The 23,242-nt window shown below is 44.9% G+C and overlaps 2 long non-coding RNA genes across 8 annotated transcripts; one reads left to right on the top strand and one right to left on the bottom strand.

The window, feature by feature from the left end:
- On the top strand, positions 440-4,284 carry LOC110429767. 7 transcript variants are annotated; one of them, XR_002446849.1, is made up of 4 exons: positions 440-2,412; positions 2,688-2,760; positions 2,836-2,959; positions 3,430-4,284. It is a non-coding gene; the product is annotated as an uncharacterized LOC110429767 (long non-coding RNA). The 7 variants fall into 7 exon arrangements; XR_002446851.1 differs by having other exon boundaries at positions 442-759; positions 2,177-2,760; XR_002446846.1 differs by having other exon boundaries at positions 442-889; positions 2,177-2,760.
- Positions 4,176-5,039, bottom strand: LOC110429768. Its single transcript, XR_002446852.1, has 2 exons — positions 4,842-5,039; positions 4,176-4,776 (listed from the first exon to the last, which is right to left on the bottom strand). It is a non-coding gene; the product is annotated as an uncharacterized LOC110429768 (long non-coding RNA).

Below are 23,242 nucleotides of genomic sequence, written 5' to 3'. Positions count from 1 at the left end.
CGTTCGGGATGGTTTGGCCCTGTGACTTGTTGACCGTCATGCCAAAGCTCAGCCTGATGGTTTCGTGATACAGCTAAGATAATATTTTATATATGTAATAAGAAATTTTTTATATCTATTTTTTTATACACCAATAAATTCACGGATAAGTTCTACAGCACTTTCACTGGACCTTTAGGTGGAAAAAAGAGAAAATTGTGTTCTTGTCATTGTGTCCAATTATGATTTTGCCTTTGTTTTTTTTACTTTACAATTTTGCTTTTGCTAGTTCGAGAGGTCTGGTCCGTTTGCCTGTGGTTTGAATGTCTGTTAGATGAACATGAAATAAATAAATTAAAAAAATTCAGAACCTATTAAAAAAAATAGGTGAAAAGACCAAATTGCCCCTTATCCTTGTCTCCACTTTCTTCGTCAGCCTTTAGATGAGGCCAGAAGGGAAACGCGTTTCTATCGGTCGGCTGCATCGAATCCAGTGGCTGGTGGGCGAATCCGGCGGCGGCGGCGGCGGCGGGAGCGGGCCTAGCCGCGTGCGTGGCTACATTGGCGCCCAGCGTAGGGGCTCAGGTTGCTCGCAGCTATGGCCATGCCTGGCCGCGGGGCTCCGGACATCGCGCTCGGCGTGGTGGCCACACTCGGCTACGGGGCTCGGGACATCGTGCTCGGCGGTGGCCACACCCGGCCGTGGGGCTACGGTTGCGTGCGGCGAAGGCGGTGGTCGGGGTGTGGGGCAGCAGCGACGGCCTCATCCTCCTGTAGTTTGTATGCTTCTTCTTCCCTTCTCTGCAGCTAGGATACTTCAAGTGTTCTTCTGCAGGTTTGACAAGATGTTTATTCCTGAAGTTCACTTGCTGCTACCATGTCGGTGCCTATTCAGGGTTACATTTGCTGAGTTAAGTCATCTATGATCTTCGAATGTCTTAGCTAGAAACAATATTGTTCTTGATTTATGTATGTGGTTAAGCAAACTTTCTTGCTTGTTTCAATACAGTAGAAGAAGCCTCAATTTGTAACCGTTCAGATCTGTAGCTCATTGCCTCCTCTTGAAGGTCATTAGAAATGGCGAGCCTACTGAGCCTACTGGTGACCTTCATGAAGAAAGTTACCAGATTTCTCTGTTGAGCGAGAACTTGGTCGATCTATTTTTGGAACAGTTTATAAAGAAATTAACAGTGTTTGTGGATGGGAGACTTTGAAATGTGATATGGACTCCATGAGTGTTGTCATGTTTTTATATGTGCTTTTATATTGCTGCCATAATGCTATTAATATTGTGGTGCTATTAAAAATTTAAAATGTTCCCAAAATTTTGAATATTTTGTCAATAGTTTGATTTTAAATAGTTACAAATTCTGCCAAATATATGTGACCCAATCTATAGTCAAAATACAATGCAAGTGTCTCAATCCAAATCAGGGTTAAAATCACAAACAACCATAAAAACCAGGGGCAAAATCATATGGGCATATTTGTCTTTTATACAACAGTTAACACCGTTACAAGAGGATGACAGAATAGGGGCAAACTGTTGCTTCATTTTGAAAAAAACAGGGATAGATTCACAAAGTAGAAAAAACAGGGGCAAACCCACAATTCCCATACAAACGAAGGGTATACATGCAAGAGCCCTAAAAAACAAAGCATATTGATCTCAAATGGTTGTTTCCTAATTGGTAGATGAAGTTACTCAAATGTGGTTGATGTAGGCCTATGATGTGAGGTTTGTGTTTGAAGCAAGGACTATTGGGAGATGGAGTTCCTTGTGCTGACTGCTGATCACCTTGAACTCAGAATGCAGTCTATCGCCTTTTTTTATTTCATCAGCTACTTCCTTGGCAGGTTCAGTGATAGGATCAGTGTGATGCTATAATTCCCGAGAGTCGTATGTGCACTTGTGTTCTTGACCATTGCTTCCAATTTCTAGATGCTTTAGGTACTTGCTAAGATGATGATAGAGGCGTTGACTGTAGTCACTGGTAACATTAGTGCTATAATATTTATTTGTATCAATATCAAATCTTCTTTGAGTTATTAATGAAGCATTATTTATTTTTGAGTTTGTAGTGTGTTCAAATTATGCATTTTCTATATTAATCGTAAGATTTTGTCTTAATTGTGAATTTGTGATGCATCCCTGTTCTCCTATTGCTAAGCAATAACATTATGATGTTTTGTACAGGATATGATGCCTGGTAGGACACCGTGCAGCCTGCCAAATTTTGTAGTACAAAGAAATTGAAAGGAGGCCTAATAAGCTGCTGAGTTTGACTGAGACCTCAACTCATGGTCCTCTGCTTGTGTCCATCTGTAGCAAGCCATCAACTAACAGAAAACAGATTGCGGCAACAAGGAGCTAGAGGACCAAGAGCACAGCCATCAAGAGGATGTTAGCAGCCAACTTTTGTGCCCTACCAGGTTGGTTGTCATAAAAATTCTCTTTTTACAAGTAAATAGTATGCTAAAATTAAATAGGAACTATGCACCTTCAGATGCTAACACTAAGCATTGTTGTTGATCTTGTGCTCTAAAAGATTCTAGAATGCTTGTGCTACTAATATCTGATGATTCTTATTAGTCAAGAAGTATGCTCTTAAGTTGCTACTTATTTAACTACTGGCTGGTTTTGCTTTCACTACTATGCAATATGCTATCAAATTGTTGAGCACATGTTCACAAATGAATGGTCAAAGGGGATCTTTAATTGGTGAGGTCGCTCCGGTACATTCTACACCATCTACTGTTACAAAAAATGCCCTCTCAGTAGTAAGTTAACTGCAATCAACTTGCTATGTTATGTCCTGAGGTTTGGAACTACATAATTGTTTATTAATATTTTAGGCACCATGGATGGGTCTTCTGTTGGGTTCATGTCTCTTGCACATTTTGATTGGAAACACACATAGGGAGACGACAGGTGGAACCGTCATATACCAGTTGTAAAAAGGCTTTTACTGTGTTTGTGGTAAGCTTACAGTTACTCTCTAGTTTTCAGGCCTGTGATGTGGTTTTCAGCCAATTCAAATTAGTTAAATTATCTGATATAAATTTTACTGCAACTTTCACAAATTTTGTTAAGCATCAGAATATCCGACTCTCAGCAAAGGCATACATGTGTGCATCCATCTTGTTTCCAAAGTAAATCATGATTAACACAACTTTTTGTTGTTGGAGCGGAGCCAAATGCATGGCTCTATTATTAGTTCATAAAAAGTTTAAATTGTGCATCAGAACAGCAATCACTACAGACTATATAGACAGGGTTATATAAAGGTCAAAATGTGCATTAGAACTGCAATCACTATAGACTATACCGGCAGGATTATATAAAGGTTGAATCGTGCATTAGAACTGTAATCACTACAAACTATATAGACAGGATAGGGTAAATTTTTTAGCATGACTTACCCGTGCCTTCTTGTGCCCTGTGTATAGTAGTCTGACCAAGAAACAAATCGCAATGGAGACAGTAAGTGCAGGAGAAGTAGAATGTCGTCGATGACTTGTGATCACGAAGGAGATTGGCGTCGGTGGCTCAAGTATGCTCAATTCCTATGATTCATGGTTCAGATGCATCATAAACAAAAAACAGAATAGGACAAGGATCTCTGATCTCACCAATAGGTTATACAGAAGCATGAAGTTGATGACCTTTGATCTCACCAAGATGATCTCACCGAAAGGTCATACAGATGCATGCAGTTTGGTGATCATATCCCTGATCTCACCAAGAGCACTGAGCACGGTTGGCGATCTCTGATCTCACCAATAGGTCATACACGAGCACTATGCCAGTGATGGTGAACTTCAAGCGGAACGGCGGCCTCCTCCACAAGATGAGCACAAGGTTGAGGGTGGACTGTTGGAGGAAGATTGGGATTGGCCGACTGGGGAATACTGGGAAGGAGATCGTGTATGCATGGCGGTATGCATGGCAAGAGTCACGCTGAGTGGAGAATTGATTCTTATTTCTTTATTTGCATGTGATCGTGAACGACTGTGATTGCCGTGAAGGAAAGTTTCACGGTCGAACCTGCATGGAAAGTTTTGCAGGATGGCGTTGAGATCGCAAGGGGAGGCTGCCGGGTGACACCAAATCAAATGTCGCACCAAACAATTGTCTTTCTTTTGTTCTTTTTAGTTGTAGGAGATTCCATCGGCTGGACAAAATAACGGCTCTGTTTTTTACTGTAGCCCTGCAGCAGCTGCTGCTGCGAAGGCCTGCCGAGCAGGCTTGATGTTGCTTGGAAATTACATATTTACTCTAATCAAATCATATATATTTAAGCATATAATAATGATTGCACTTTGAAAGTAGAGAAAGTAAAAATAGTCTATTTTAGACCCATCACCCATACGACACAAAACAATACCGCAGTCAGGTTTGTATTTTGAATCAAATACACTGTAAAACTTAGCGAAATCGTCTTCTATATTAGCTAGGCAGTTGTAGGACGAATTGAGGTGTCGATTGAAATGCTCACAAATATATAGTTTCCGTACTTCCGTATATGCTCACGAAAACATATATATATATATATCTGCTGGACTTCGCTTTGGGGTCCAGAATACGGCGACTGGTTGATTCAGGTACGTCAGGTAGCACACGCTTCTGGTCCCGGCACCGCCGTAGCCTGACACCGCCGCCCTTGCCTCACCCCTCGATGACCGGTTGATTCAAATGCGGCCGTGCCGAGTCCGCCGCCGCCATGAAGCGAGAGTGATGCATGCGCCTCGCCTCCTCCGCCTTTCTACGGCCGCGCGCGCCGCCATGTCTACGATCTAAACGGAACGGGATACAAACAAGGAAGATGAGACCCTAGACTTCCAGCAGAGATCGAACATACCTGGTCGCGACCTAGGCGTCGTGTGCTCGTCAACCGCTGGCGCCGGGATCTAGTCGATGGCAGCCGATGAAGGAAGGCGGTGGGAGGTACCGATGAAGGACGACGGGAGGGGATAGCCCGGAGAAGTTTCGCACGCCGAGCGGGAAGGAGGAGGGACGCCGCGCGGGGAGGATATGCGAAGGAGTATGCGCGGGTAGAAATACGCGTGCGGCACCCGGCGATGGCAACTATAAATTTTTGGCAAACATATTTAGCAAACTGTTGGAGAGAATTTCACTCCCGTCCAAGCTCCACGCGTCCACACTTCTAGGGTTTTGTTTAGTTCCCAAAAAATTTTGCAAAATTCTTTAGATTTCCCGTCACATCGAATCTTTAGACATATGTATGAAGTATTAAATATAGACGAAAATAAAAACTAATTACACAGTTTAGTCAGAATTGACGAGACGAATCTTTTGAGCCTAGTTAATCTATAATTGGACAATAATTGTCAAATACAAACGAAATTGATAATATTCACATTTTATAAAATATTTTGCAAGTAAAAAAGGCCAGATCCGCCGGTAACCTGTCGGCCTCCACTGCTACCAAGAAAAAAGGGAAATAAACACCGTGCCCATCCTCGACTCCCAGCTGCGTCGCCCCCTCCACGCGCGGGCCTCAGCTCGGAGTTGACACTAGCGCGCGCCTGTGGGCACCCCCAGGTAGCGACGCGCCGCTGCCCTGCACCATCCACAAGGCTCGCATCCGCCGCGTCATTAGAGTTTTAATTTTGGGTAATTGTTTTTAATTCTATATACATTTTATGAATTATCAGTACATAAAGACATTTTTATATTTTCTCTAACTTTTTAATTAAATATTGGATATCTTTAGGGATGTTGTTGTAGTACTCGTTTGTCGCCAAAATTTCAGCCAAGACTCCGTCCTTATATATACTTGGTTTAGGGTTTTAATCAAATATCAATATATATATAGTTGGCTACAAAATAACTTATTTTATAGCCACTCTGAGTTACGATAATTACTATATTAATTTATAAGATTATAGTAACTCCTTACTAAATGATCTACTACAATATTACGGTAAATATCTCCATGTATTATAGTAACTCAACTATCATAAATATGTATACATATTATCGTAAATTAGTATATAAAATTATCGTAAATGGAGGTTGCTACAGAATAATATATTTTGTAGCTAGCTATAGAGTATATTCTCCATATATATATATATATATATATATATGACATATAGATGGGAAGTAATTACGAATCCTTTTGCATTCTTCGGGCAATCATATGGTTAGTTTCCCAGGACGACACTTCAATACCATGCTCCCATTTGCTTGTGTCGAGTTTTTTGTTCTCTACTATATGTTTAAATTATTTTTTCCATTCCTATTAACTGTTAAAACCGAGAGACCAGGTTAATTTTGAATTGTTTAGTTCAATAAGTTAAAAAAGTATGTGTACATCATATAGATATTATGTTGTACCGTGTTTCGAAGATGTATACATTCTATCATTTGCATTCGAATAGATTCCATCATCTGCATTCCAAAAGAGTCCAATACTTGTATCTCTCGTTTTAAAGCATTCACGATTGCGAGGTACCAGTGACAGAGTGGAATATTGATGGGTAGGAACACTTGCACACATAGAAATTTATGCTCATGATATACTCTTATTTGGACGGTATAAAATTTATCATATGGCAAATGTTATATTTAAGCTTGCCATATCAGCTTTTAAATAATCTTTTACCCTTGATTCAGCCGTGGCTTGTCTTTTAATCCCTAAATCCTCAGGATCTTGCTCTCCATGAGCTTTTAGGATCTTGCGCAGGTGTTACAGGCAAATTTTTTTTTGCGCTTGAGATAGGGATACGTAGATCAACTGGAATTCGCTGATCACCGTCTCCTGACGGTCCAGGCAAATTTTTTTTCGCACTTGAGGAAGGGATACGTAGATCGACTAGAATTCGCTGATCACCGTCTCCTGCTGTCCGCCGATCAGACCGTCCGTCCGTCGATGGCGCCGATAAGACAGAGATCTTCTCCTTTAGCTCATCCCCTGAGGACCGCAAAATAGCGATGCTCTTGTTCTTCTCATCGGCAATACGCTTTACTTGCATCACTTCCTCTGTGAGTTGGGCGTGAGCGGCTCTATCAGCAAGACGCTGAGTAGCCTTCTGATATTGGAGCTGGCGACTCTCCAAGTGTGCAGCCTAAAATAGAGCTTCTTCTGCATCGGCTGGGATCTGGCCCCTAAGGGTCTTAAACAAAGCTTTGGCTGGGTCAGAATCATCGACCAGTTGAGCGGTATCTTGATGTAGCAGAGCCAACAGGTCTTCCAGCTTGGCTTTGATTTCTGCCGATGAGATCCCTACTGCTTGAGAGGAGCTCGCTTCTTCGCCCTCATCATCAGAAATGTCGATGGCGAAGGAGAATAAGCTGTCTGGGGAGTCTTGTTCCTGAAAGAGAATAAAAATGAGTTATTTGATGGTCAAATATTAGTGATAAAGAATAGAAATCAGATAACTTATTTGCTTGAGGGCAAGTTCGCGCCTCTGGCTTAAAGATGCAGCCGACACTATAGGCTGATCGACTAAAGTTGCCGATGGGGTAATATCAACTAAGAAATTGCAAAGATGATTATGATTTGCAAAAATAAAATTCATCGGTGACAATTCTTTGATCAGTACTTTACCTTGAGGGGGTGCAGTGTTTGTTTGTTCTGGAGGGACAACCGATGATATGCTCAGATCGACTGGATCGGCAATCTGCTCAGGTACATTGGCTGGTGCTTCTTGTGGCTGAGGTACTAGTTGAGGAGGGGATGGTACTTGCTGTGTCTGGATTTCTGGTGAAGAAGGTGATGATTCTACATGGATCGGTGACGCTGGCTGAAGAGGAGGAGATGGTGCTGTCCTCTGGCGCTTTGGCTGCGACTTGGTGCTCTTGGGGCATTTTCTCTTGACTTGGTTGGACTGGGGGGCATCGGCACTTGTTTTGGCACTTCTGGTCTTTGCCGATTTGCCAGTTTGCTGTTACAAGAACCAAGATTTCATGAGTAAAAATGTGAAAGAATATTGATGAAATCTTGTTAAAAGATAAAGGTTACCGATGAGGTTCCTATAGCAGCGGATGTATTCTGAAAAGGTTATGTGAGTATGGGACAGAATCGATATAAGCAAAGGAAATTAAAAATCTACCTTGAAATCCTGAGCTAGGGTGGCAGCGGCAACCGATGGGGACGTCTTTGACCGATTGGTGGTTATCTTCTTAAAACGCACATTTCGATGCATTAAAGCTGCTAGACTTGGTGCGTTGTGACCAATCAAAGAGATTGGACCTGACGCGAGGAGTTCGATCGGTCTTCCACTCGTGCTGACTGTGGGTGGTGGGTTGTCGACCTGTTTAAAGGAGAGAGTAAGTTACCGATAGGGTTAGAAGCAACAAAAAAAACTGAGATATCGGTTGAAGACTTACAGTGTTATCGGGGACCTTATAGTTGGGGTCGGTCATGCCGTGGTATGTTAGAGTCGATGTGCAGAAGAGGTGTTCTTTCCACTCTTCCCACCACTATTTGTACGCCTAAGTGATGAAGAGGGCCAGGATCCAAGCCGATAGATCGATATCTGTTATATCGGCATTTGGTTGAAGTTGGGCTACCCTTATCCAATCGAGCCCACTAGTTATAGTCTCCCTTGGCTTCACCACATCGGCGGAACAGAGTCTGATCGGCAGTTGGCCAAAAGCCAGTTGACGAGCTAGTGCCGATGGGTTATAAAATTCGTAAGTGGGGTTGGAGTTCTTCCCACTGCCGAAAGTATTCACTGGGATGGCCCTTGGAGTGATGATTGTCATCATCAAATCGGTATCTTTGTTGAGAGCGTCATCAAAAGAGTGGAAGATCAGTGGGAATCTGGTTTCTGGGTCTTCATAAGGCATCCATGCCCGCTGATCCTTGGGAAGACCATCATTCAAAGTCTGGAAAAATCGGCTAATTTGGTCTTCGTTGCCACTAGTGCCAGGTAGAACTATAGCAGCCTCACCGTAGTTCAAAGGTGGATGAGTTGCCGATTCTTCGTCAGCAAGTTCATGATCTTCCGTGATATCTCTGGGGAATCGCTGTGCGAAGAGGTCGAACCGGAGGCGTTTGTGCATGTGAACATTAAGCCACATGTTGATAAACCACCATGGGCCTCCTAAGTTGCCGATGGGTTCGCCTAACAGGAGCTTCTGAGCTACTTGGTGAAGGAGGTGATAGGCAGAACCAAGCAAATATTGGCCAAGAGGAAATCGGCCACCATCGGCTAGTTTTTCTGTTGCCGATAAGTAGACAGAGGATGGTCCTACCGATCGGCCATAGAAGACAAATTTATCTAGCCACATGTTCAGAAAGATGGCATGTTCCCTTTGCCCCACTGGTCCTGTTTTCTGGTATTTCTGAATATATCCTGACCAGGCGTCGATGTTGCGAGTTTCTACTTTACGTTCAGGATTGCTATCAAATAGGTGGCTATCATCGGCAGTTGCTATTTCCAGACCAGTGAGCATCAGTACATCGGCAAGGGTAGGAGAAGCAGGGCCATGACCAAACAAGAAAACATTGAGGGTGTCTGACCAGAAATACGAGGCTGTTATCAGTAATGATTCATTTCTCTCCATATCAGCAATGGACAGTCTGATACACTGGTCTAATTTACGTTCGCCCCATCGAACTTCATTTGAATTGCCTACTCTCAGAAACCAATCCTTCCATCGCTTAGTAGAACTGGGCCAAGATCGGAAGGTATCTTTCCATAGATCTAAGGAAAAATTCTCAGCTCTAAAGGGGATTCTATTTGTTTCTGCATTTATCAAATCGGTAGGGTCTGGATTTCCTAATGGACCGAGGCATTAGAGGTGGGGTTGCTCGGTAAGGATCACAATTTTATCAGCCAATTCCTAAAGGTTTGAATGTTGGAAGAACAGAAAAGAAAAAAAAGGAAAAAGGTACTCAGTAAATAGATTTGCAGAAGTTAAAGTACGGCAAGCGAAATAGAAGACACGGGGAAATTGACCTCAGGGACGCTGAAGTTGATCGTCATTTCTTCCGGAGAGGAGGAAGATCAAAGATTTGAAGAACTGTGGGGGAAGATCGTTGCTGGAGTTCTTGAGCTCTCCAACGATGCCGCCGCCAAGAAGATAGGTTTGGGGAATGTAGAATGACAAGGTGGAGAAAGAGTGCCAAGGAAGGAAGTATTTATAGGGTAAAGTGAGCAGGGGCAATTCTGACTTATCTCTTTGTCGTATCCGTGAAATCCGAGGGTGTTCAGGTGGATATGGTAACTGTTCGCATGGTAATCAAGGGATTGTGCAGGTGACTTGACAGCAAGCGGTCATGATTTTGAAGATATTTTACTATACAATATCTTTTGGTCAGTTCATCGGCAGTCTATTCTAACGGAAAAGTTGCCGATGAACGGGTATTTAGGTGGTTCGGTGTGGAAGGTTGAAGGATTCGAGGTCTGTGCTAAAGATCCGGGTTGAGGCTGTTTGGATTTAGCAATTAATGATCGTCAGGAGGAAATAATTGCGAAAAGGGCGTTATTATTAGAGAGAATTTTGGAGCATTAATGATTTTATACTCTGAAATTGGGGGACATATGTTGACACCATTTTTGGACATGTATCTTTGGACCCGTATCTGGGGATTAATGGAATAAAGATCGGTAGGTGAAAAGGGTGATGATTGGTTATCAAAGGAATTGCCGATAGAGATTGGTGCCGATGGCGGAGTAACAGGATGTGGCTAAGTCCAAGGATGTTGATTGATCTATGCCGATGGCCGATGCTGGTGATTGATTTATGCCGATGGCTGATACTGGTGGTTGCCGATGCCAATGGAAGATGGTTTGCCCATTGCCGATGATAACAGGAGGCGCAGGAATTGCTGACAGGATGGTGGTGGTGTGCCGATCGCCCGTGCTAGATAGATTAATGTTTTCCATAGTTATTAGAGTTCGTTTTGTATACGGATTCCGTTCAATTTGGAATTAGAATCCTAGTCGCATCTGGTTGTAATTCTCTTAGGCAGCGTATAAATATAAACCCCGTAGCAATGTAATAAGATATCACAATCAATCAAATACAAGTCTTTACATCTATTCCAGCATCTACTTTTTCGATGACTTCGTCAACCTGCGTATTTTCCTTTTACTTACGAGTTCTTAGGAATTCATCGAGTCAATCTCGGCGAGTTCTCGAGTTCCGTGTGAATACCTCTTGGCCGTGACATCCGGACGCATCGCTGTTGTCGGGACCAAAATATTCGAGTTCTCACCTTTGTCGATTGTAAGGTCAAATCGGCTAGCACGTCTTAACGTTGATGTTGATGCAAAACTGATCTGCAAACACAAAGGGCTAATACCCGATTCAAACGTTAAGGCGTGCCAGCCGATTTGACCTTGCTATCGGCAAAGGTGATAACTCGAATACTTTAGTCCTGACAACAGCGATGCGCCCGGATGTCACGGCTAAGAGGTACTCACGCGGAACTCGAGAACACGCCGAGCTTAAGTCGACGAATTCCTAAGAACTCGTAATAAAAAGAAAAAAGTATGACGAAGTTGTCGAAAAGTAGATACTGGAATATGAATAAAAACGTGTGTTTGATTGATTTCTTGATAGATGTCCTTATTACAAGGTCTTAGGGCTTATATTTATACCCTGCTCAAAGAGCTACGACCAGACACGATTAGAATTCGAATTCCAAATTACACGGAACCCGTATACAAAACGATACGAATAACATAAGGAAATAATAAAACCATCCTTCGTGACAAACCGAAACTCCTCTACATGACGACTGGCAGCTTCCGGACTCCTCCTTCGCGTCATCGGCAATCCCCTTGCCATAGTCATCGGCAGACCCTTTTACTTGGTCATCGGCACCATATTACTGTCTGAGGACTTAGCCACGTTCATCCTTTCCCTCATCGGTAACCATCCCTATCAGCAACCCGCATCGTACTACCACCCTGTCCTGCCATCCTGGACACGTGCCCAAAAATGGTGTCAACACATGCCCCCCAGTTTCGGAGTATAAAACTATTAATGCTCCGAAATTCTCCGCAGTAATGATGTCTTCTCCGCAATTAATGCTCCTAACCTGGTAACCGACAACCTCAATCTGGGCAACTCTGATCCTAATCCTCCGCAGATTCCTCGAAATCCCCAACTTCCTAAACGGGCATTTTTCTTGGTCGTACATCGGCAACAATTTCGTTACAAAGATCTGCCGATGCTCTGACCAGGATATTCGCAAGAAACGGTTACCTCCCGTCTATTCGCCCATCGGCAAGATGACCGTTATAGAATATCGCCGATGGACCGACCAGGAGATTGTGCACAGTAAAATATCTTTAGATAATGACCGCTTCCTGTCAAATCGCCTGCACAATCCCTAGATTACCGTGCGAACAGTTACCATATCACCTGAGTACCCTCGGGTTTCCCGGATGCGGCAAAGAGATAAGTCGGATTTGCCCTTGCCCATCTTGTCCTATAAATAGTTCCTTCTTGGGTACTCCTCCCCCATTACATCATTCTGCCATCCAACTTCACTCTTCCAGCGGCGGCGCCATTCTCAATCCTCAAAATCTTCGACAAGCATTCTTCTTCATCAACTCCGGCGTCTTCCAGCGTCCCCTTCACGACAAGATGGCCGTTGGCTTCGTTGCCCCTGAGGTCAGACTTCCATCTCATCTGCTGTACTCTTTTTCCTGCATTCCTGTTCATCTGCGATTTACCTTACCGAATATTTTCCTTCTCCTTTTTCTTTGTATCTTTATTCCCCAAAACACCAGGAGTTATCCAATAAAATTGTCATTCCTACCGATCAACCACATCTTCAATGCCTCGGCCCTCTAGGGGATCCAGATCCAACCGACTTTATCAACGCAGAAACCAACAGGATTCCCTTTAGAGCTGAAAACTTTGCTCTAGATCTATGGAAGGACACCTTTCGCTCTTGGCCTAGCCCTACTGTAGGGTGGAAAGACTGGTTCTTGAGGGTCAGCAACTCTTATGAAGTTCAATGGGGTGAGAGGAAATTAGCTCAATGCATTAGGCTGTCCATTGCCGATATGCACAGGAACGAGTCATTGCTGATAGCCGCATCTTACTTTTGGTCAGACACTCTCAACGCTTTTGTTTTTGGCCACGGCCCTGCTTCTCCTACCCTTGCCGATGTAGCCATGCTTACTGGGTTAGACATATCTTCTGCCGATAGCACCCACTTTTTTGATACCGCCCCCAGTGCTAAAGTGGAGACTCGCGCTATCGGCGGCTGGTCAGGGTACATCCAGAAGTACCGCGGGAGAGGGCCTGTCACCATAAAGGAACAAACCACTTTTCTGAACATGTGGCTAGATAAGTTTGTATTCTGTGGTCGATCGGCAGGACCGACTTCTGTCTATCTATCGGCAGCAGAAAGATTGGCTAGCGGTGGTCAATTTCCTCTCGGCCGTTATTTGCTCGGCGCCGTTTATCACCTTCTTCATCAGGTAGTCCAGAAACTCCTGCTCGGCCAACCTATCGGCAACTTGGGAGGTCCTTGGTGGTTTATTAATATGTGGCTCAATCTGCACCTGCACAAGCGCCTCGATCTCAACTTGTTCTCTCAGCACTTCCCAAGAGATATAGCCGAGAACCATGTGTTGGGTGAAGAGGAATCGGCAACACGTGCCCCCCTGAACTTTGGCGAAGCTGTTATAGTTTTACCCGGTTCAGGGAACACCCCGGATCAGATCGGCCGATTTTTCGAAACGCTGTATGAGGGTCTGGCCAGAGATGAACGACCATGGCTGGCTTATGACGACCCGGATAGCATGCTCCCTCTGACCTTCAATCCGTTCGACGAAGCTCTTGATAGGGACAATGAGGTGATGATGGCAATCGTGACTCCCAGAGCCATACCGGTGAACTTCTTCGGCAGCACGAAAACCTCTCCCCAAACCTACGAATTTTATAATCCATCGGCATTAGCTCGCCAGCTAGCTTTCGGCCAATTACCGATCGCACTTCCTTATGCCGATGTAATAAAGCCCAGAGAACCCATCGCTAACCTCCTCGAGTGGACTCGAGTAGCCCAGCTACCACCAAATGCCGATACAGATGTAGATCTGTCAGAATGGGTTCCAGCTGCCTTTATTACTCAAGCATACAAGCTATGGTGGGCAGAATGGAAGGAGCATCTATTCTGCAGATCGGCCCTCTCATACCGCGGCATGATCGACCCCGAATACGAAGTCCCTGACGACACTGTAAGTATTTTAAACTGATGTCTCATTTTCCAATACTATTCCCATCGGTAACTTGACCCTGTATTCTTTTTGCAGATTGACAACACCCCCCCATCGGTTAGCAGGAGTGGCAAGCCGATCGACTTATTCCCATCAGGCCCGATCTCCCCAATCGGCCACAATGCTCCCACTCTGGCTTCTATCGTGCACCGGGGCGCGCGTCTCAAGAAAGTTACCACTAGGAAAGCTCAGACATCACCAACGGTAACTGCTTCCACTCTGGCGCAAGCTTTCAAGGCAATCTGTTAAAACCTTTTTTCACTTACGCTGACCATCTTTGTATCGGTTATCTGTGTTTATAAACCCCTTTTTGTTGTTGCAGCAAACTGGTGCATCGGCAAAAGCCAAACGCCAAGGTGCCGATGCCCCTCAGTCTAGCCAGCCAAAAAGGAAGGGTATCCAAGGTGCTAAGGCTGGAACAAAGCGCCAGAAAGTGGCAACTCCTCCTCCTCCTCCGGCGTCCCCAATCCCGGTGGAGTCTTCCCCTTCTTCTCCAGAAGTCCAGACACAGCGAGCACCATCTCCTCAATCAATACAGGAGGCACCACAGATGGAAGAACCTCAGCAAGAAGAACCTCAACCGGCAGATATATCAGCTGACCTAGGTGAACAAACAACTGACCCGGCAGGTCCAGTTATATCATCGGCGGTTTCCTCGACTCAGGCAGCTGTTCTCTCTCCTCCAGGTAATATATCTCAACAATACTTCCGCTGATAAACTTATTCTCATTTAGTCTCACGATCCTTCCTGTCTTCTCTCAGGCGATATAGTTCCATCGGCAACACTTGCCGATCAGCCTGCAGCTCCATCAGCATCTTTGAGTCAAAGGCAAGAAATCGCCTTGAAGCAAGTAAGTCATCCAATTTTCCACCAGTACCGTCTGCCGAAATTTCGACCATGAACTAACTTATTTCATTTTCATTTTCAGGAACAAGATTCTCCCAACAGCTTATTCTCCTTCGCCATTGACATCTTCGAAGAAGAGGGCGAGGAAGCAAGCTCCTCTCGGGCAGTCGGAATTGTATCGACAGAAACCAGAGCTAAGCTGGAAGAGCTATCGGCCATACTTCATCAAGACACAACTCAACTAGTCAACGATTCTGACCCAGCCAAGGCCCTGTTCAAGACCCTTAGAGGCCAAATTCCTGCCGATGCCGAAGAAACACTCTTCCACGCTGCACACCTAGAAAGCCGCCAACTACAATACCAGAGAGCCACTCGGCGCCTTGCCGATAGAGCTGCTCAAATCCAGCTCTCTGAGGAGATGATGAAAGAAAAACTCCTAGCCGATGAGAAACATAAGAACATCGGCATCTTAAAGTCCTCAGGTGATGCATTGAAGCAGAAAATGTCTGATCTATCGGCAAAAAGAGAAGCTCTGCTGGCTGAACTCAAGCAAGTAGAAGACGCCCTATCCCAAGCCCAGCAAGAAGATAGTCAGCTGCCGGAGACCATCAAGCATCTTGAACAGGAACGAAACGTCCATGGTCGTAAAGCGCTGCAGCTGAAGAGGAAGCTGAAGCCGATTGAAGGTTCTGCTGATGACGATATCAAAGAGATAGAGACAGCCAACCAGATTCGGCTGCGTGCCATATCCGCCATCCAATCGCTGCTGAACATCTGAAGCTTTCATCGGCAACACACTTTTGTTTCTCCGTTTTTAACTTTCAGTCTAGCCGATAAGACTGTTATCGGCATCTTTTGAAACATTAAGTCTGCCCCTGAACATTTAAATCCAGCCGATAGGAGTGTTATCGGCACTTAAACTTTTATGCGTCAACCCATATGCTGGGGTAGTACTTCTTTAAATATTTGCCATTTAATGCTCTGGGAAATTCAACTCCCTCGATAGTTTCTAGAATATAGGCATTACCAGGAGCTGAGTGTCTTATTCGATAAGGACCTTCCCAATTAGGAGACCACTTCCCAAACTTCGAACTCTTAGTCCCAACTGGCAAGATCAACTTCCATACCAAATCCCCATCGGCAAACTCCTTAGCCTTCACTTTTTTATCATACCATCTAGCAACTCTCTTCTTATTTTCTTCTATACTCATTAAAGCCTTTAACCGATGCCCTGCTAAATCATCTAACTCATCGGTCATCAAAGTGGCATAATCATCGGCAGCCAATTGATCTTGAAAAGATAATCGCCTAGATCCAGCCTTAATCTCCCAAGGCAACACTGCATCATGTCCATACACCAATTGATAGGGTGACACCTTGGTTGATCCATGACAAGCCATCCGATAAGACCATAGTGCTTCATTTAACAATGTATGCCACCGCCTAGGATTTTCTTCAATCTTTCGTTTAATAAGCTTGATAATTCCTTTGTTAGACGCTTCGGCCTGCCCGTTGGCTTGGGCATAGTAAGGAGAAGAATTCAACACTTTAATTCCCATACCGATTGCGAATTCATCGAACTCCCCCGACGTGAACATGGTGCCCTGATCGGTAGTAATCGTTTGGGGAATCCCAAATCGGTAAATAATATGCTCCTTCACAAAATCAATCATATTGGCCGATGTGACTTTCTTCAAAGGAATAGCCTCGACTCACTTAGTGAAGTAGTCAGTGGCAACTAGAATGAACTTATGCCCTTTGCTAGATGGTGGATAAATCTGGCCGATCAGATCGATGGCCCACCCCCGGAACGGCCAAGGTTTTATTATAGGATTCATAGCCGATGCGGGTGCTCTCTGGATATTACCAAACTTTTGACAACCTTGACACCCCTTGAAATATTTAAAACAGTCTTCAAGTATGGTTGGCCAAAAATATCCATTCCTTCGAATCATCCACTTCATCTTAAAAGCTGACTGATGCGCTCCACACACTCCTTCATGGATTTCTCCCATCAAACTTCTGGCTTCATCATCACCCAAGCATCGGAGAAGAATCCCGTCGATAGTTCGATAATACAATTCATTTTCAAGGAGCACATACTTGGTTGCCTGAAATCGAACCCGTCTTTCAACTTTTTTGGATGGATCTTTTAGATAATCAATAATTTCTTTCCTCCAATCATCGGTACTGACTGCCGATGTCGCATTAACCATTGGCTGATATCCCGAGGCATGCTGGGCTAACCGATTAGCGTCTTCATTATGCAATCGGGGAACATGCTCCAATCGGATGTTCTTGAATTCCTTTAACAGTTGCATACTTCTCTCAAAATAGGTTACGAGAACCTCACTTCGGCATTCATAGCTTCCGGCCAATTGATTTATAACCAACAAGGAATCCCCGAATACTTCAACAACATCAGCACGAACTTCTCTTAACAACTCCAATCCCTTGATCAAGGCTTGATACTCAGCCTGATTATTTGTTGATGTAGCATCAATTGGCAAGGAAAACTCATACTTCCTCCCCTTGGGAGAAACCAATATAATGCCGATTCCTGCCCCCCGGTCACAGGTAGATCCATCGAAGAAGAGCGTCCAGGGTGCAATTTCCAAGGTTTCCACTAGGCCGCAATGCTGAGTCACAAAATCGGCCATGACCTGCCCTTTGACTGCCTTAGCCGATTCGTAACGCAAATCGAACTCCGACAGCGCTAAAATCCATTTACCGATCCTACCACTCATAATCGGCATAGATAACATGTACCGGACTACATCATCTTTGCAAACAACAGCGCATTCGGCCGATAACAGGTAATGTCTTAGCTTGACACATGAAAAATATAAGCATAAGCACAGCTTTTCAATGGCCGAATACCTGGTTTCAGCATCAATCAACCTCCTACTCAAATAATAAATTACTCTCTCCTTCCCTTCAAATTCTTGAACTAAAGCTGAACCGATAACCGATCCATCGGTAGATAAATATAATTTGAAGGGTTTCCCTTGTTGAGGTGGAACTAACACTGGAGGATTTACTAGATACTTTTTGATTTCATCTAGAGCCAACTGCTGTTCTTTTCCCCAAACAAACTCCTGATCGGCTTTCAATTTAAGAAGAGGACTGAAAGCACGAATTCTCCCAGACAAATTCGATATAAATCTTCTGATGAAATTCACCTTGCCGATCAAGGATTGGAGCTCGGTTTTATTGGTAGGGGCCACTATTTTATTGATGGCATCAATAGATCTTCTACTAATTTCAATACCTCTCTGATGTACCATGAAACCAAGAAACTGCCCTGCCGATACACCAAATGCACACTTGTTGGGATTCATCTTCAATCCATGCTTCCTTGTGCACTCCAACACTTTTCGTAAATCGGCAAGATGCTTTGAGAAATCTCCAGACTTGACCACCACATCATCGATATAAATTTCTACGATCTTGCCGATGAACTCATGAAATATAAAATTCATAGCCCTTTGATAAGTAGCACCAGCATTCTTTAACCCAAAAGTCATGACTATCCACTCAAATAGTCCAACATGACCAGGACACCTGAACGCGGTCTTTGGAATATCCTCCTCTGCCATGAATATTTGATTGTAACCTGCATTACCATCCATGAAGCTGATGACCCGATGGCCAGCCGCAGCATCAACCAGTAGATCGGCAACAGGCATTGGGTATCCGTCCATCGGCGTGGCTTTATTGAGATTCCTGAAATCAATGCACACCCGAAGCTTCCCGTTCTTCTTGTAAACCGGAACAACATTGGAAATCCATTCGGCATACCGACACTGCCGAATAAACTTAGCTTCAATAAGTTTAGTGATTTCGGCCTTAATATCAGGTAGAATGTTAGGATTACATCGGCGGGCTGGTTGCTGATGTGGCCGAAATCCAGACTTGATGGGTAACCGATGTTCGACAATTGATCGGTCTAAACCAGGCATCTCTGTATAATCCCAAGCAAAGCAATCTTTATACTCCTTTAACAAACTAATCAATTGTCGCTTACACTCAGGATCTAATTTAGCACTAATAAAAGTAGGCCTAGGCTTATCACCACTACCTATATCTATTTCTACCAAATCATCAGCCGATGTGAATCCCTGGCCTAATTTTCCATCATCGGCGAATCTGTCCATTAAAAACCGTCGTCAGAACCGACTGCTTGGATCGGTGGAATCTCATAATCGGCAACTTTGAGAAAATCTTTCTCCCAAACTTCTCCTGAAATGCACCTAGTCTTTTCATAAGTATCCGCTTCTGCCGATGCGACAACATAAGAAGAATCCCCTGGGACGATCTCAATCTTATCACCTACCCACTGCACCAAGCACTGGTGCATTGTAGATGGGACACAACAATTGGCATGAATCCAATCTCTCCCCAACAATAAATTGTAGGCACCTTTTCCGCTGATCACGAAAAAAGTCGTCGGCAAGGTTTTGCTGCCGATGGTCAACTCTGCGCATATCGCCCCCTTGACTGGAGACACGTTTCCTTCAAAGTCTTTGAGCATCATATCGGTCTTGGTCAAATCTTGATCCCCTTTCCCAAGCTTCCGATATACTGCATACGGCATAATGTTAATAGCAGCTCCACCATCAACTAGGATCTTAGTCATTGGCTGCCCATCAACCCTCCCTTTGAGGAACAAAGCTTTAAGATGCTGCCTTTCGTCATCGGCAGGTTTCTCAAAGATAGCCGTCATCGGATCCAGAGCCAACTGAGCTATCTGATCAGAAAATTCCAGGTCATCGTCACTGGCTGGTGCAAGAAACTCCATCGGCAACATAAAGACCATGTTGACGCCTGCCGATGAACCTTCCCTTTTAGTGTCCGACGGCTGCCGACTTCCAGAATTCTCTCCCTTGTTTAGCTCCTCTTGCCTTTCTCGTTGCAATCTCCTTTTCTGTGTCTTGGTTAATCCTTGAGGGCACCATGGAGTAAGTGGCCTTTGTCTTGCCATCGGGCGTCGGTTCTCCCTTGACTCCATACGATGTGTGTTAGCATCTCTGCAAAATATGAACTCATCGGGAACCCGCGCATTAGCCATCTCCTCGAGCTCTTCCTGGTTCCTGGGAAAATACTGGACACGGTCACCGAGCCGATCGCGAACGCTAAGCCTGCCCCCCAGCCGATCATGAACTGGCGCCCTTCCTCTGATTGGCCCATTAAATCGCCGTTCATCATCATGATAACGTCGATCGTTCCTATCGTACCGATCATAACCGTTGCATTCGGGGCAGTCTCTGACAGTAGGGAGCTTGATATTTTCCTCCCAACAATGGATGAAGAATGGGCAATTCCAATGATCCCTGTGCCGATTCCACTCCTGTCGGCGTCTTTCTTCTTCCCGTTGAAAATCTTCCTGCTGGCGCCGATATCGATCTTCCCGTTGTTGCCATCTCTCTCGAGGCCTTCTATGAGTTATGACGATACCAGATCGAGGAAGTCTTCCTGAGCTAGCTCCTTCCTGGACCAGGCCCTTACTTCTTGCGTCGGCGGTAGTAACTTGATGCTGAGGATCTACCGATGCACTCTTCTCAGCTGTCTCCGACGTTAAGACCTTAGCCTTCCCCTTAGCATCCAACATGTTTGTCGGGAAAGGATGTTGGTCTATTTTCATCGGCTTTTGGGCTTTGGAACTGTCAAACTTGATCCTCCCTGACTCTATAGCCGATTGCAGCTGCTGTCTGAATACTTTGCACTCGTTGGTATCATGAGAGGTTGCATTATGCCACTTGCAATATCTCATCCTCTTTAACTCCTCTGCCGATGGGATCACATGATTAGGTGAGAGTTTGATTTGACCTTCCTGAAGTAGAAAGTCAAATATCCTATCGGCTTTGGCGGTGTCAAAAGCAAACTTTTCTGGTTCCTTCTGCCCAAAAGGACAAGACATCGGCTTCTTGTTCTTTACCCACTCTGCCAAACCGATTACTGGTTCTTCATCGGAATCTGAGCTTGTTGCTTCATCAACAAATGAGACTTTCTTATTCCATGCCCTCTTAGGCTCGAAAGGCTTGATGTCTTGATCAGATATCCTCTGCACCAAATGACTTAAACTTTCGAACTCCTGAGAGGCATACTTATCCCTGATATGTGGTAACAAACCTTGGAAAGCCAAATCGGCTAGCTGCCGATCATCCAGAACCAGGCTATAGCATTTATTCTTGACCTCTCGTATCCTCTGCACAAATCCTTCCACCGACTCATCGTTACGTTGCCTCAACTTGACCAAGTCGGTGATCTTCTTCTCATGAACCCCCGAGAAGAAGTATCTGTGGAATTGCTTCTCTAGATCGGCCCAGGTAATTACCGAATTGGGAGGTAATGATATGAACCAGGTAAAGGCCGATCCAGACAATGATGATGAAAATAGACGAACCCTCAATTCGTCCCTGTTACCAGCCTCTCCACATTGAATAATGAACCTGTTGACATGCTCCATGGTTGACGTGTCGTCCTGTCCGGAAAACTTTGTAAAATCCGGTACCTTGTACCGATGTGGAAGCGGGATCAAATCATACGCTGGAGGATACGGTGTCCGATAAGAATAAGTGTTGACTTTGGGTTTTATCCCAAATTGTTCCCTCATTACTTCAGCAATCTTATCGGCCCAATACGCATCGGCATCTTGCCGATGAGGCGGCTGTGGATCTGGCACTTGGTGGCGAACCTCCACGTGTCTGTTTGGGACGTGACCTGTGTGGAACATCGTATTGGTCATCTGTCCTCCAATCTGCGGACTACCAAACTGCTGTCCACCGATTGGCTGTCCTCCGAGTTGCTGTCCAAAGTTCATTGGCTGGTTGGGAATCCCCTGACCTTGGAACCCGGGATAGACCTGCCCCTGCTGGAACCCTGCAGTCTGATAACCCTGCTGGGGCGATTGTGGAAAGGCTTGCTGTCCAAGCCATCCATTATTAGCGTTCATCGGCATAGGTACTGCCGATGATTGGTAAGTGGGTACTGTCGTTGAATTGACATACCCCGACTGGGCCATAGGCCTCTGTTGCATCAGCATTGATTCTGCCGATGCGTTGGGCATCTGGAACATTGAATCTTGAGGATTTCCAGTGTGAGGCCTTGCAGTAGTAGTCGTGGTATACCGAGGACTCTGGTTCACCGGCACATTGGAAGGTGCCGATGTCATAGGAGTTTTGCCCCTCATGTCAGTTATCTGTGATGTTCCCGGCGTCAACTCTGGAGGCATACCATAACCCCACCAGTTGGGAGGAAGCGTTAACCCTGACATTGCCGATGCTAACATATCTGTTGTCAGTTTATGCTGCCCAACTGAAATTTGTGGGTTAGTTGCCATCGGCAATGATAGTGCACCAGTAGTCCCCAATGTACTTGGAGGGATGGCAGACTGTGCACTTGCACTCGTCAAGGCAGCCGATGGAGCCGTGACCTCTGGTGCCGTGGGTTGATGATGGGAGGGGCCCACATAATCCGGCGGGATTTGTCCTTCCTTGAAGGTTCTTGCCACGGCGTTGAAAACCGTGTTAGACAGTACACCAGCTTGGTTAATCAACGCTCGATTGATGGCATTGTCAACCATATCTTGAAGCTTGCCAGGATTGGCGTCGAAGGTGACCTGCCGTGGTGCCGGCAGTGCATCTTTCTGGACCACTTCGCCGCTCCTGTTTATGCTGAAAGACTTCAGGCATTGCTGCTTGAACTCTTCCATGGCCTGGGCAATAGCTTGCTTTTGCTCATCCTTGAGGTTGGCCTCCGTCACGGGGATGACGTTGTCTTGATCGAGGTCAGAGATCGACATGTTGATCTTGATCTTGAATCGGTCCCACTGGGCGTGCCAAAAGATGTGTTGATGCAAAACTGATCTGCAAACACAAAGGGCTAATACCCGATTCAAACGTTAAGGCGTGCCAGCCGATTTGACCTTGCTATCGGCAAAGGTGATAACTCGAATACTTTAGTCCTGACAACAGCGATGCGCCCGGATGTCACGGCTAAGAGGTACTCACGCGGAACTCGAGAACACACCGAGCTTAAGTCGACGAATTCCTAAGAACTCGTAATAAAAAGAAAAAAGTATGACGAAGTCGTCGAAAAGTAGATACTGGAATATGAATAAAAACGTGTGTTTGATTGATTTCTTGATAGATGTCCTTATTACAAGGTCTTAGGGCTTATATTTATACCCTGCTC

The sequence above is a fragment of the Sorghum bicolor genome, chromosome 8 (genome assembly GCF_000003195.3).
Source record: "Sorghum bicolor cultivar BTx623 chromosome 8, Sorghum_bicolor_NCBIv3, whole genome shotgun sequence".
Classification (NCBI taxonomy): Eukaryota; Viridiplantae; Streptophyta; class Magnoliopsida; order Poales; family Poaceae; genus Sorghum; species Sorghum bicolor.
This window is presented reverse-complemented; position numbering and strand designations above follow the sequence as displayed.